Here is a 14,779-nt window from a genome sequence, read left to right as displayed (position 1 = left end):
CTATGATTATGCTACCAAGGATGAGACTCAAGAAAGATCACAGCAGTAAATGAATAACTGATGCTACCGTCTGTCTTAACCTGGTATAAACTGTGGATGGCGTGTTTATGAAACAGGTTAAGGTAGCATGGTTACAAAAATAAAAGTTATGTACTTACCATAACATAGATCTGTGTTATGTACTTACCATAACATAGATCTGTGTTATGTACTTACCATAACATAGATCTGTGTTGTGTACTTACCATAACATAGATCTGTGTTGTGTACTTACCATAACATAGATCTGTGTTGTGTACTTACCATAACAATAGATCTGTGTTGTGTACTTACCATAACATAGATCTGTGTTGTGTACTTACCATAACATAGATCTGTGTTGTGTACTTACCATAACAATAGATCTGTGTTGTGTACTTACCATAACAATAGATCTGTGTTGTGTACTTACCATAACAATAGATCTGTGTTGTGTACTTACCATAACAATAGATCTGTGTTGTGTACTTACCATAACATAGATCTGTGTTGTGTACTTACCATAACAATAGATCTGTGTTGTGTACTTACCATAACAATAGATCTGTGTTGTGTACTTACCATAACATAGATCTGTGTTGTGTACTTACCATAACATAGATCTGTGTTGTGTACTTACCATAACAATAGATCTGTGTTGTGTACTTACCATAACATAGATCTGTGTTGTGTACTTACCATAACATAGATCTGTGTTGTGTACTTACCATAACATAGATCTGTGTTGTGTACTTACCATAACAATAGATCTGTGTTGTGTACTTACCATAACAATAGATCTGTGTTGTGTACTTACCATAACATAGATCTGTGTTGTGTACTTACCATAACATAGATCTGTGTTGTGTACTTACCATAACATAGATCTGTGTTGTGTACTTACCATAACAATAGATCTGTGTTGTGTACTTACCATAACAATAGATCTGTGTTGTGTACTTACCATAACATAGATCTGTGTTGTGTACTTACCATAACATAGATCTGTGTTGTGTACTTACCATAACATAGATCTGTGTTGTGTACTTACCATAACATAGATCTGTGTTGTGTACTTACCATAACATAGATCTGTGTTGTGTACTTACCATAACATAGATCTGTGTTGTGTACTTACCATAACATAGATCTGTGTTGTGTACTTACCATAACATAGATCTGTGTTGTGTACTTACCATAACAATAGATCTGTGTTGTGTACTTACCATAACATAGATCTGTGTTGTGTACTTACCATAACATAGATCTGTGTTGTGTACTTACCATAACATAGATCTGTGTTGTGTACTTACCATAACAATAGATCTGTGTTGTGTACTTACCATAACATAGATCTGTGTTGTGTACTTACCATAACATAGATCTGTGTTGTGTACTTACCATAACAATAGATCTGTGTTGTGTACTTACCATAACATAGATCTGTGTTGTGTACTTACCATAACAATAGATCTGTGTTGTGTACTTACCATAACAATAGATCTGTGTTGTGTACTTACCATAACATAGATCTGTGTTGTGTACTTACCATAACATAGATCTGTGTTGTGTACTTACCATAACAATAGATCTGTGTTGTGTACTTACCATAACAATAGATCTGTGTTGTGTACTTACCATAACATAGATCTGTGTTGTGTACTTACCATAACATAGATCTGTGTTGTGTACTTACCATAACAATAGATCTGTGTTGTGTACTTACCATAACAATAGATCTGTGTTGTGTACTTACCATAACATAGATCTGTGTTGTGTACTTACCATAACATAGATCTGTGTTGTGTACTTACCATAACAATAGATCTGTGTTGTGTACTTACCATAACATAGATCTGTGTTGTGTACTTACCATAACATAGATCTGTGTTGTGTACTTACCATAACAATAGATCTGTGTTGTGTACTTACCATAACATAGATCTGTGTTGTGTACTTACCATAACATAGATCTGTGTTGTGTACTTACCATAACAATAGATCTGTGTTGTGTACTTACCATAACATAGATCTGTGTTGTGTACTTACCATAACATAGATCTGTGTTGTGTACTTACCATAACAATAGATCTGTGTTGTGTACTTACCATAACATAGATCTGTGTTGTGTACTTACCATAACATAGATCTGTGTTGTGTACTTACCATAACAATAGATCTGTGTTGTGTACTTACCATAACATAGATCTGTGTTGTGTACTTACCATAACAATAGATCTGTGTTGTGTACTTACCATAACAATAGATCTGTGTTGTGTACTTACCATAACAATAGATCTGTGTTGTGTACTTACCATAACAATAGATCTGTGTTGTGTACTTACCATAACAATAGATCTGTGTTGTCTGCTTCTGTCCTTCCTCAACGGATGGGTCTTTGGATCCTATTTTGGCCACTTCCGACTTTAGGATCCATAGCTCAGGCTCCTCCCCTTACCCATAACTCTCTCCCACCCCCAACATTACCTCAGACTGAGTTTGCTCACAAACTCTAGACAGAGGAGAAACCTATAGACAGATATGAAAAACCCTGAAAACACAAATGAACTCTGGAAAAAAGATTCTGCTCTGGAGCTAAAAAAAAGAACAGGATACTGTTCAGGGAACAGATCACAGTATCATACCAGAAACTAAAGACAATGACTTCCATACAATGAAAGGGGAAAGAGGGTGGGAAGTTGAGGAAGGACAGACACAGACAACACAGATCTATCATTATAGCAAGTACATATCTTTCATATCTGATGCTGTCTCTTCCGTTGGTTCCTAAATGGATGGGACAAAGTCCACAGTTACTTAGCTCATGGGGGTGGTCTCATGAAAGAATGTTTTGGAGGATAGCTGAACCAAAAGGCACCTTATTTCTGGAGTGCAGGTCAAACTTATAATGAGAAATGAATGTATTAACATTAAACCAAGTGGCAGCAGCATAAATATCATCAATGACGGCCAAGGAAGTTGAGGCAGATCTAGATGAATGAGCTTTGAGAGGCCTAGGCAATGTCACTACCTTTTCTTTATAAACATGAAGTCAGATAACCATCCAGCTAAAGATATTTTTAAAACTCCTTGGCTCATCTTAGAAAGGAGACAAAGAGCTGATCTGTCTTCTTGAAGGTTTTGGTATGATGAAGGTAGAAACTAAGCTGGTGATTCACATCCAGCAAGTGAAGCATATATGCTCCTTTATTGGAAAAATCTGGAAGGAAAACCAGCAGACTGATTCACTGGTTCAATGAGGTCTCGATAACTACCTTAGGAATAAAAGATGGACTGGCTGGCAAGGATACCCTATCCTTGTATAAAATAATATAAGGAGGTTTGCAAGACAAGGCCTGCAGCTTTGATACTGTCCAGGCTGAAGTTATTGTCAGAGAAAAACTGTTTTCCAAGTCAAGAATTTGATGTTCACCCTGACAGCAGGTTCACAGGGTGACTGGGTTAAAGCTTGAAGCAAAATGGTCATACTCCAAGGATCCCTAAAGGGGAGCTCTAAGAAGGATGGTACCCCTCAGGAAAGCTTTGGATAATCCAAGTGAAGCTAAGGCCGAGTGATTTACTCCAACATGAAAAACTAAAATGGCCACTAACTAGACCTTAACTGTGGAATATTTGGCTGCATCATGAAATATAAATGCTGAGAAGTCTATGCAGCTGGGAGAGGGGCTGAAAAGAGGTCCAGATTTCTGATGGAGGCCCAAAGAGAAAATATCTCCCACTTCCTCTTATAAATCTTTTTGGTAGATGGTTGTCTTTGGGAAGATGTAAGAATATGGATTTCAGGGAAAGAAAGCTTAGACTGACAAACCATCACTGGTAGTGGAAAAAAAACAAGTGTTTAACATGACGACCTGAATGTCTGGGTGAGGCATTTATTGATGGATGAGACATAAGGTATGGATTGGGATTCAGCACCCAGGAAGGGTGAACCAAATAAGGCCAGAGAAAGGGAAAACACACCTGTTGAGACCAGAAAGATGTGATGAGGATGACTGTGATCTTCCTCTCTAAAACTTTCTGCAGGCATTTTGCAATCAGAGGAGTAAGGAGAAAGGCATAAATACTTGGGGGCCAAATATGCTAAAAGCCTGCTGCATCTGGTGTTGTTCGGAGAGGCAAAGAGATTGCATCATGGTGGGCCTCACTGTGACAGAAACTCTCTTCAGCTACCATTGTATTAAGGGATCATTCGTGAGGTAAAAGGATAGATCTGCTCAACCTGTCCACTAGAACATTAGATTTCCCTATGTTCATTGCTTTGAAAAAGGGATCTGAAGATATCGCCCACTGCTGCACTCTCATTGATTCTCAACATAATGGGTAGGAGGCCATGTGCCTTGGACCATCTATCAGGTTAGTAGACACAACGAGTACGAGTACAATAATCAGGTTAGTAGACACGAGTACGAGTACAATAATCAGGTTAGTAGACACAACGAGTCCGAGTACAATAATCAGGTTAGTAGACACAACGAGTACAATAATCAGGTTACTAGACACAACAAGTACAATAATTAGGTTAGTAGACACAACGAGTACGAGTACAATAATCAGGTTAGCAGACACAATGAGTACGGATACAATAATCAGGTTACTAGACACAACAAGTACAATAATCAGGTTAGTAGACACAACGAGTAGAATAATCAGGTTAGTAGACAACGAGTATGAGTACAATAATCAGGTTAGTAGACACAACGAGTACAATAATCAGGTTAGTAGACACAATGAGTACGAGTACAATAATCAGGTTAGTAGACACAGCGAGTACGAGTACAATAATCAGGTTAGTAGACACAACGAGTACAATAATCAGGTTAGTAGACACAACGAGTACGAGTACAATAATCAGGTTAGTAGACACAACGAGTACAATAATCAGGTTAGTAGACACAATGAGTATGAGTACAATAATCAGGTTAGTAGACACAACAATTACGAGTACAATAACCAGGTTAGTAGACACAGCGAGTACGAGTACAATAATCAGGTTAGTAGACACAACGAGTACAATAATCAGGTTAGTAGACACAACGAGTACGAGTACAATAATCAGGTTAGTAGACACAACGAGTACAATAATCAGGTTAGTAGACACAACGAGTACAATAATCAGGTTAGTAGACACAACGAGTACGAGTGCAATAATCAGGTTAGTAGACACAACAAGTACAATAATCAGGTTAGTAGACACAACGAGTACAATAATCAGGTTAGTAGACACAACGAGTATGAGTACAATAATCAGGTTAGTAGACACAACGAGTACAATAATCAGGTTACTAGACACAACAAGTACAATAATTAGGTTAGTAGACACAACGAGTACGAGTACAATAATCAGGTTAGCAGACACAATGAGTACGGGTACAATAATCAGGTTACTAGACACAACAAGTACAATAATCAGGTTAGTAGACACAAAGAGTACGAGTACAATAATCAGGTTAGTAGACACAACGAGTAGAATAATCAGGTTAGTAGACACAACAAGTACAATAATCAGGTTAGTAGACACAACGAGTACGAGTACAATAATCAGGTTAGTAGACACAACGAGTAGAATAATCAGGTTAGTAGACAACGAGTATGAGTACAATAATCAGGTTAGTAGACACAACGAGTAGAATAATCAGGTTAGTAGACACAACAAGTACAATAATCAGGTTAGTAGACACAACGATGCAGTACAATAATCAGGTTAGTAGACACAACGAGTAGAATAATCAGGTTAGTAGACAACGAGTATGAGTACAATAATCAGGTTACTAGACACAACAAGTACAATAATCAGGTTAGTAGACACAACGAGTACGAGTACAATAATCAGGTTAGTAGACACAATGAGTAGAATAATCAGGTTAGTAGACAACGAGTATGAGTACAATAATCAGGTTAGTAGACACAACGAGTACAATAATCCGGTTACTAGACACAACAAGTACAATAATTAGGTTAGTAGACACAACGAGTATGAGTACAATAATCAGGTTAGCAGACACAATGAGTACGGGTACAATAATCAGGTTACTAGACACAACAAGTACAATAATCAGGTTAGTAGACACAACGAGTACGAGTACAATAATCAGGTTAGTAGACACAACGAGTAGAATAATCAGGTTAGTAGACAACGAGTATGAGTACAATAATCAGGTTAGTAGACACAACGAGTACAATAATCAGGTTAGTAAACACAATGAGTACGAGTACAATAATCAGGTTAGTAGACACAGCGAGTACGAGTACAATAATCAGGTTAGTAGACACAACGAGTACAATAATCAGGTTAGTAGACACAACGAGTACGAGTACAATAATCAGGTTAGTAGACACAACGAGTACAATAATCAGGTTAGTAGACACAATGAGTATGAGTACAATAATCAGGTTAGTAGACACAACAAGTACGAGTACAATAACCAGGTTAGTAGACACAGCGAGTACAATAATCAGGTTAGTAGACACAACAAGTATGAGTACAATAATCAGGTTAGTAGACACAACAAGTACAATAATCAGGTTAGTAGACACAACGAGTACAATAATCAGGTTAGTAGACACAACGAGTACAATAATCAGGTTAGTAGACACAACAAGTACGAGTACAATAACCAGGTTAGTAGACACAGCGAGTACAATAATCAGGTTAGTAGACACAACGAGTACGAGTACAATAATCAGGTTAGTAGACACAACGAGTACAAGTACAATTAATAAGTAAATTATCTAATATCTTCTCTAGGCTAGGAATACCTAATGCTTTCATCTGCAACACAAGTCAGGGGTTCAAAGGATTTCGGCATGACTGAAAATTAAATATGCAATTCAGCATAAAAGGTCCAGTCCATACTTTCTTCAGACCAATGGACAAGAGGAGAGACTGACCAAACAATGAAGAATCTCATTAGAGAACAATAGCTATGAGGATTCTGGCCTACAGCAACATCCTACTGTAGGGACTTAATCTCTTATCAGCTCAAATGTCTGTTGGCAGATGGCTAAACGCACATTATCTACAACTACACTGCTGCGTGAAATCCAAAATGAAAGTAAAGGAAATACTGGATAAAAGTAGCAGTGACACAATAAATACAAACCAAAAACAAAACAAGAATCCAAAACAAATATGAAAGACAGCAATCCGATGCTGATGCTCATAGCAAAACAGCTGATCTCAGATCCTACGTAGTCAATGGGAAGCTATACAAAAGAAGTTGTAGGCAGCTGCAATACAAAGTTGAAATTCCAGAAAGATGACCCACTGGAATTATCACAGTCTGCCTTGCTGCATGAAAACAGAGACTATGAATAGTCAGAAGTTAAAGAAAGACACCTCTGAAGTCATAAAACCATAAAAAGCCACTGTATGTGCAAAACTGTCCACAAGGCAAACACAAAGTCCAGGGTAAAAAGCCCTGTTAAATTCTCGAAATATGAAAGACTGTAGAAGAAACCAATCACATACATAGACTGTTTCAGAGTTTCATTATTAAAAATGCGTTCTTTAACAGAGCCAAAATTGTAGAAGAAATCAGACACATACGTAGAATGTTTCAGAGTTTCATTATTAAAAATATGTTCCTGATTATACAAAAAGACTTTAAAAGACATGTGTCTGAAGGGTTTCTTCCCAGGCCTCCACTGAAAATAGGCTCTGTCCTAGTTGAATATTCCCGGTAATCAAATGTTAAATAAATAAATAAACAAAAAGCTTGATTTGGATAGAAGTAGACACAAGTAGTACATCACAGCTGAGTATATTTTTCTGGCACTTCAGAGTTGTATACTGGTAATTGTTGCTTGACTAATTTTATATAATTGCTGGCTGACTTCAGAGTTGTGCACTGTTATTTTTGCTTCACTGTATAGTTTTTCAGATCTCTGCTGAAGGTGTTGGTTTTCCCATACCCACCTTCCCTATTCCTGTCTTGTTGTTGAAAGTTGGAGGCTTTTGCAGTTGCCCGCCCCCACTGTAGATTTGATCTGGGACACTCCCCCAGTCCCATCTCCTTACCTCATTCTACCCAATAGACTCTTTCTGCACTTGTTTTTAGTCATTTTTAATTTAACTGCATTTTTTAAACCGTTTGGGCTAACATTGCTACATACTCATGTGTGCTAGCTTGCACTGCATTTGAATTGTTTTTACTGCTGTTTTAGCTACTTTTCTGTGTGTGTGTATGTATGTGTATATATATATATATATATATATATATATATATATATATATATATATATATATACATATAAAAAATACCTTTCCTGTAACTAGTATAGTCCAGATTCAGATTTGCTGTATCCAGGACTGTATGTTAGCTTCTGAGCCCCCCAAGCTTTCTTTGTTGGAGGGAAGCCTTCTAGCTTATCGGTGGGAGTGGTAAGCACTAGGTAACCTATCTACCACATAAGGAGTGGTTCTGCCCCAGAAATTGTAGTTATTGGCCATTTGGGCAGTTTTTCCATCCCTCTCAACTCTCTGATTTAAAAGCCTGCATTTGCACTTGTTTCCCCCCTTTCCTGTAACTAGTTTAGTCCAGATACATATTCTTAGTTTTAGCACTTGAATTTGCTTATTCGTGATCAGCACTTGTTCAGAACTTGTAAGCGCTAAATAACCTACTAATTACTACAGCACTCAACCTTCCTCATTACCTAGAGGAAACAGTTTTGGTACTTACTTTCCTCACTTGCTTAGAGAAAAACAGCTCTTGTACTCACTTTCCTCACTTATCTAGAGGAAAATATTTTTTTATTCAGGCATGTCCAAGGGTCAGCTCCCAGTGTTCTCTCCTGTCTATCTGATGAATCTGGGCATCTTGGGGCAATGTAGAAATTGCTTCAGGTACACAGACAACCCTCTCCTTCTACCACCCAACACTACAACCTGTGAGAGGTGCCCTTATCTAGCCAAACTGGAGGTAAAGTTCTCAATCAAGACTGAACTTGACAGTCAAGAGGAGAAGGTAAACACTGGCACCACACCACATTCATCACATAGTCTCACTAAATCTACACCACCAAAATCCACACACAGAAACACAAAAACATTCATGGAGGCTGTCAATAATAATCTGCTCAAGCAAAAGAGACCTCCAAAGCAGAAATGCAAGCAACTTCCACCCCCCGCCAACACAACATAAATTACACATAGCCCACAGACTCAGTGTGCCACTCAACCACAGCCAATAAGGCAAAACAACGTACCCAACACACTAGTCATAGGTGACTCTATAGTCAGGCACACTGATGTCCCACTCACCAGGCTAAACAAGGAGAAGGTCACTGTCAGCTGCTTGTCAGGTGCCAGGATCCGCCACATAACCCATGCACTCAGGTCACTCCACAACAAGTACAAATATGACTCTGTCATTGTCCATGTTGGTGGGAATGACCCGAGACGTACCTCCCTGGACTACATGAAAAGAGACATGGAAGAGCTCTCCGATCTTGTAGCCCAGGCAGGTATGACCCTAGCCCTGAGTAGCAGTCTGCCATCGCCCAGAATGATACCACAGTACAAGGACAAAATGACTGACATCAACAATTGGCTAAGCTTCTGGTGTCACTCTAAGGGAATCCAGTATCTGTCTGCTTGGGATGACATGGTCGACAGACCACGATGCTTTGCCAGAGATGGCCTGCACCTGTTACCCCTGGGATTCCGGATACTGGCTAAGGCTCTTGCTGCCCCTATAGTGCCTTTTATAGGCAAGGTTCAAATGACAAATTCACCACCGTAACAGGAACAGGCAAGCAAAAACTGAGGGTAATGCTACTCAATGCTAGAAGTCTAAATCTCAAAATGCACTCACTCAAGGCACTCCTTAAAATGGAGAACATTGATATCTGTGCAGTGACTGAGACCTGGTTCAAGGCTCCTGAGAGTACCCCTGCACTACCAGGCTATAACTCATACCACACTTTCCGGCCATGTAACCTGGACCGAAACACCAAAGGCGGATGTGTGACCCTACTCTATGCATCTCCCATTCTGACTAATCTCAACAAAACTGAACTAAGCAAAATGGAAGCTTGCTATAACAGAATTGCCCATTTTGCTGCAAATTGCTCATATAGAACTCATCACTGTACTGCTTTGAGACAGCTCCACTGGCTTGAACTGCCCAACCTCCTAACCTACAATCAGCTCTGCCTCTGTCATCCTATCTATTACCTCCCCAATAAGTGTCCTGCCCTCAAAAACCTAGTACAACATCACTCAGCCAAAAGGCCTCTTAGATCATCAAGCAAACTACTACTAGAAGTCACCAACAGCTACAATAGCTTTGGAGATGCACTATATAGTAGTTCAGTGGCTACAAAATGGAACTCTGTCCCTACAAGCATTCAAAACACATCATCCAAAGCCTCCTTTAAAAACCTCATCAGGCAACACCTCAAGGAAAGTTGGCAGTGCCATGATTGCTCCCCAGGCTAGTGAAAGCGGATAACATATGCATACTAAATCTAGAGCAATTGATAATAGTTTTTCAATCTTACTCACAAACACTGGCTAATCTACAATGTATGTACTGTACCTGTGTACTATGTATGTATTCTACCTACATTCCAAAGTTCAGCTGTACACCACAAATCTATTACTTACCTTTATTTTTAAAATTAATATTTTTTTTTGATTGTTCTCTCCACTGTAACTGTTTGTGCTGCATACCACTGTAAAAACATGTCTCTTGTAATTTGTGTGTATACTGATTATGTCTAAATAACTAAATGTGTCTGTAATTTTTCTTTGTGGAGCTTTTCTCTCCGGGCCTCTACTGAAAAAGGGCCTTTTCGGCTCAGTCAGACACCCCCGGTTAACAAATGTAAAATAAAATAAAATAAAAATATTCATTAAGGATATCCACACCTCCAGGCTAGTTTCTCAGCATAATGCAGCCGAGGTTATCCAAGTGCAACTAACTCTGGGCAAAACTGCAATCCAAATTGTAGCTTGCTACAGATCACCCACCATGCCCCAGGATTCCCACTCCTCTTTTCTTGATGTACTGGAAAATATTAGGGTTCAACCAAACACCCTAATAATGGGCGATTTCAACTACCCCACCATTAACTGGGAAAACTACTCATGTACCAACTCCTTCACTAAACGCTTTCTGGAATTCATAAACTCCAATGCCCTGGATCAACTTATCCACACCCCCACCAGGGGGCAACAATATCCTAGATCTAGTCATTACCAACATGAGTGACCGGTGTTCCACACCTGAAGTCAACGCCTCATTGGTCCAATCTGACCATAAGCTAATTACCCTAGATATCCACATCCTGCCCCCACACCCCATTAAGGAAACCATGGTACAAAATTTCTCCAAAGCCAACTTCATGCTTCTTAAGACATAAGTGGTGAACTTCATGACACCCATGCAGATGGACAATACAGTTACGACTACTGAATCCTACACAATTGCACTTTATAAGCACTTACATGAGTGCATGGATCATGCTATCCCAAACAGAACGAAGATGCTATCCTCCAAAAAAAGGAAGCCAGTCTGGTGGCCCCCTGCCATAAACAACCTGTACAACAAAAGAAGAAACTGTTGCAAAACAGAGTAAAATCCCATGAGTGGAGGAGTTCCCTGGTCAGCCTCAGTAAGAAGCTGCGATCCCTGATAAAATCCTCCAAAGCTAGTTACGAAAACAAAATCGCCACTGATTCTAAAGACAACCACAAAGCATTCTACAGCTATGTCAAGAATCTCAATGGCAACACTCAGATCTGCTCTGAGTTACAGCACAATGGCACTAAATATACAGACCCAACAGATACTGCCAACATCCTGGCAGATAGGTTCAGTACTAACTTTACCCTCCTCTCACCCCCTAAAGAGCCCATCTCTATACCGGAAGAATGCAAAGTTCCTGTAATCACGGCTGCACAGGTAAAAACCACACTCTCCAAAGCCAAGAACACAGCATCCATGGGACCAGACAACATCCCAGGCTGCGTTCTACACAAACTACAGAACAAACTAGCACCCCACCTACGTACCATATTTAATCACAGCCTCACCTCAGGCTGTGTGCCTGCTGAATGGTGCACAGCGACGGTTATCCCACTCCACAAGGGGGGGGCCAACACGGACCCCGGGAACTGCCGCCCCATTAGCCTGACGAGCCTGGTCTGCAAGGCCATGGAATGTATCATCATGGAACTTATAAACAAAGACATTGGTAATCTCCAGACTCTGGACCCCACCCAGTTTGGGTTTGTAAAAGGCAGATCATGTCTCCTAAACCTGATATACTTCTTTGAAGCAGTCACCAAAGCCGTAGACAAGGGTAAGGTGGTTCACACAGCCTATCTAGATCTTGCCAAGGCTTTCGACACCATTCCCCACTCTGGAATTATAGATAAACTTACTAAACTAGGTATAAATCCCTATGTCACAAGATGGGTTGCCAACTGGTTCACTGACAGAACCCACCCTGTGAAAGTAGCAGACTCCAAATCCGACTTCAAACCAGTGACAAGTGGAGTACCACAAGGTTCAGTCCTGGATCCTCTCTTGTTTGGTATCAACTTCTCTGAAGTACAGGCTAACACAGAAGGTCTTTGGCTAATGAAGTTCGCAGATGACTGCAAACTAGGAGCCATAATCGAAACTCCTAATGATGTGGACATCCTACAAAAGGGCCTCACTGAGACAGATGCCTGGTGTCAAAGCCATGGCCTCAAGCTCAATGCCAAAAAGTGCATTGTCATCCCCTTTGGTAAAAACTCTGTACCCATGAACTACAACATAGGCGGTAGTATACTTAACACCGACAGTGTGATAAGAGATCTTGTGACACAGGTGGACAGTAGTCTCTCCTTTGATAATCACATCGCCACAGTAGTTAGGAAATCCTTCTACATGGCACACCTCATCACAAAAGGTTTCTCATCCAGAAAAAAAGAGGTCAATGTTCCCCTCTACTCATCACTCATTAGACCCATTATAGAGTACAACGTCCCTTTTGGTATGTACCTCACAAGACATCTACAACAACTGGAAAGGCCGCAGAAATACCTCACAAAGAGGATTACCAGCCTCAAACAGAAGCCCTACGTAGACAGTCTCAAAAAACTCCAGCTTTACTCCATCGCATATCGCCTACTCAGAGGTGATCTCTGCCTAACATACAAAGCTATGCCAAACCCAGAGCTGTTGGACATGCTCCACTTAAAGAAATCCCAATCCCTCCGAGCTACACGCTCTAGGGACCTAAACCTTGTCACCACAATAAACAGAACATGCCGGAGGGATAGATTACTGTCCCAGAGACTTCCCATACTCTGGAATAAACTACCTATCTATATCAAACAAAGCTCTTCATTAGCACTCTTCAAGAAAAATCTTGATGATTGGATGGGAAATAGGAAATTCACCCCGGGGATCACCTCTGTGGCTCTGCTTGACAGTGGCACAGGAAAATTATTTTCTTTTGTGGCAAAAGCCAGGGTACCTTTTTGGCTGGGCTTATATAGGCCCCAGGGCCAATAGCCTAGTACCTACCTATGAACATGAATATGATAATGCTAATAGTGATTTGCAGTGATCAATGTAATGTACAACATAGTATCAGTGTGTGTGTGTGTGTGTGTGTGTGTGTGTGTGTGTGTGTGTGTGTGTGTGTGTGTGTGTGTGTGTGTGTGTGTGTGTGTGTGTGTGTCTGGGACTATAATACAATGGGAACCAGAAATTTAGTTCAAGTGTTCTTAATTATTAGCTACAAAATAGCTTAAGAAAAACATTTTAGCAGCTCTAGCGATTTACTGCCCGTTCCTGTCAGTTGTTACTGGGTTGCAGTGGTACGGAACGCCTTTCTGTTGCATAAGAGAGATGAAGCATTAAATGTTGTCCAGCTGTGTGCAGGACGTCTGCCATACTCATTAACATTCAGTAATGAAACCTTGTAACTCCACATGGATTCTATGTCTAAATCTGCAAACTATCACACAGTTATTCTGTTTTTGTTTACTGGGTAGATGAGCTACACGTTTTCAGCGGAGGCCCAGGGTAATATAAGTAAACAGTAAAACAATAGTTTGATTTTGGACAATAAGTATAAATGCATTTTAGGTCAATACAGTTTGACAAAAATATTTGATAAACATATGCAAAACAAGCTCAAAAGCCATTGTAGGAATCTGTCTCTGTGATAACTTATGGGTTAAGCACTGCAGTAGATATGATGGATTACTGTTGTGGTCCTGGATATCACTTTCATATTGAAACTTTAAGGATTGAAAGAAAAAACAAAACAGGCAAGTTATCAGGTTACTCTGTATCACTGTAAGCCAGCACATGATCAGGTTACTGATCTCTGTATCACTGTAAGCCAGGCACGTGATCGGGTTACTGATCTCTGTATCACTGTAAGCCAAGCACGTGAACAGGTTACTGATCTCTGTATCACTGTAAGCCAAGCACGTGATCAGGTTACTGATCTCTGTATCACTATAAGCCAGGCATGTGATCGGGTTACTGATCTCAGTATCATTGTAAGCCAGGCACGTGATCGGGTTACTGATCTCTGTATCACTGTAAGCCAGGCATGTGATCGGGTTACTGATCTCTGTATCACTGTAAGCCAGGCATGTGATTGGGTTACTGATCTCTGTATCACTACAAGCCAGGCATATGATCAGGTTACTGATCTCTGTATCACTGTAAGCTTGCTATTGTTCTGGAACCAGCATATATCAAGTGTGGTGTAGAAAGGTCTG

The 14,779-nt window shown here is 40.0% G+C and overlaps 1 protein-coding gene across 4 annotated transcripts in view; it reads right to left on the bottom strand.

Moving 5' to 3' along the window:
* GLYCTK (glycerate kinase) overlaps nt 1–14,779 on the bottom strand; it is a 568,453-nt gene that overhangs the window by 30,729 nt on the left and 522,945 nt on the right. The window lies entirely within an intron of this gene.

This window comes from Protopterus annectens, chromosome 7.part1, assembly GCF_019279795.1.
Source record: "Protopterus annectens isolate FY-2018-M chromosome 7.part1, PAN1.0, whole genome shotgun sequence".
Taxonomy (NCBI): Eukaryota; Metazoa; Chordata; order Ceratodontiformes; family Protopteridae; genus Protopterus; species Protopterus annectens.
The sequence above is the reverse complement of the archived record's forward strand: the minus strand, read 5'-3'. Positions and strand labels throughout refer to the sequence as shown.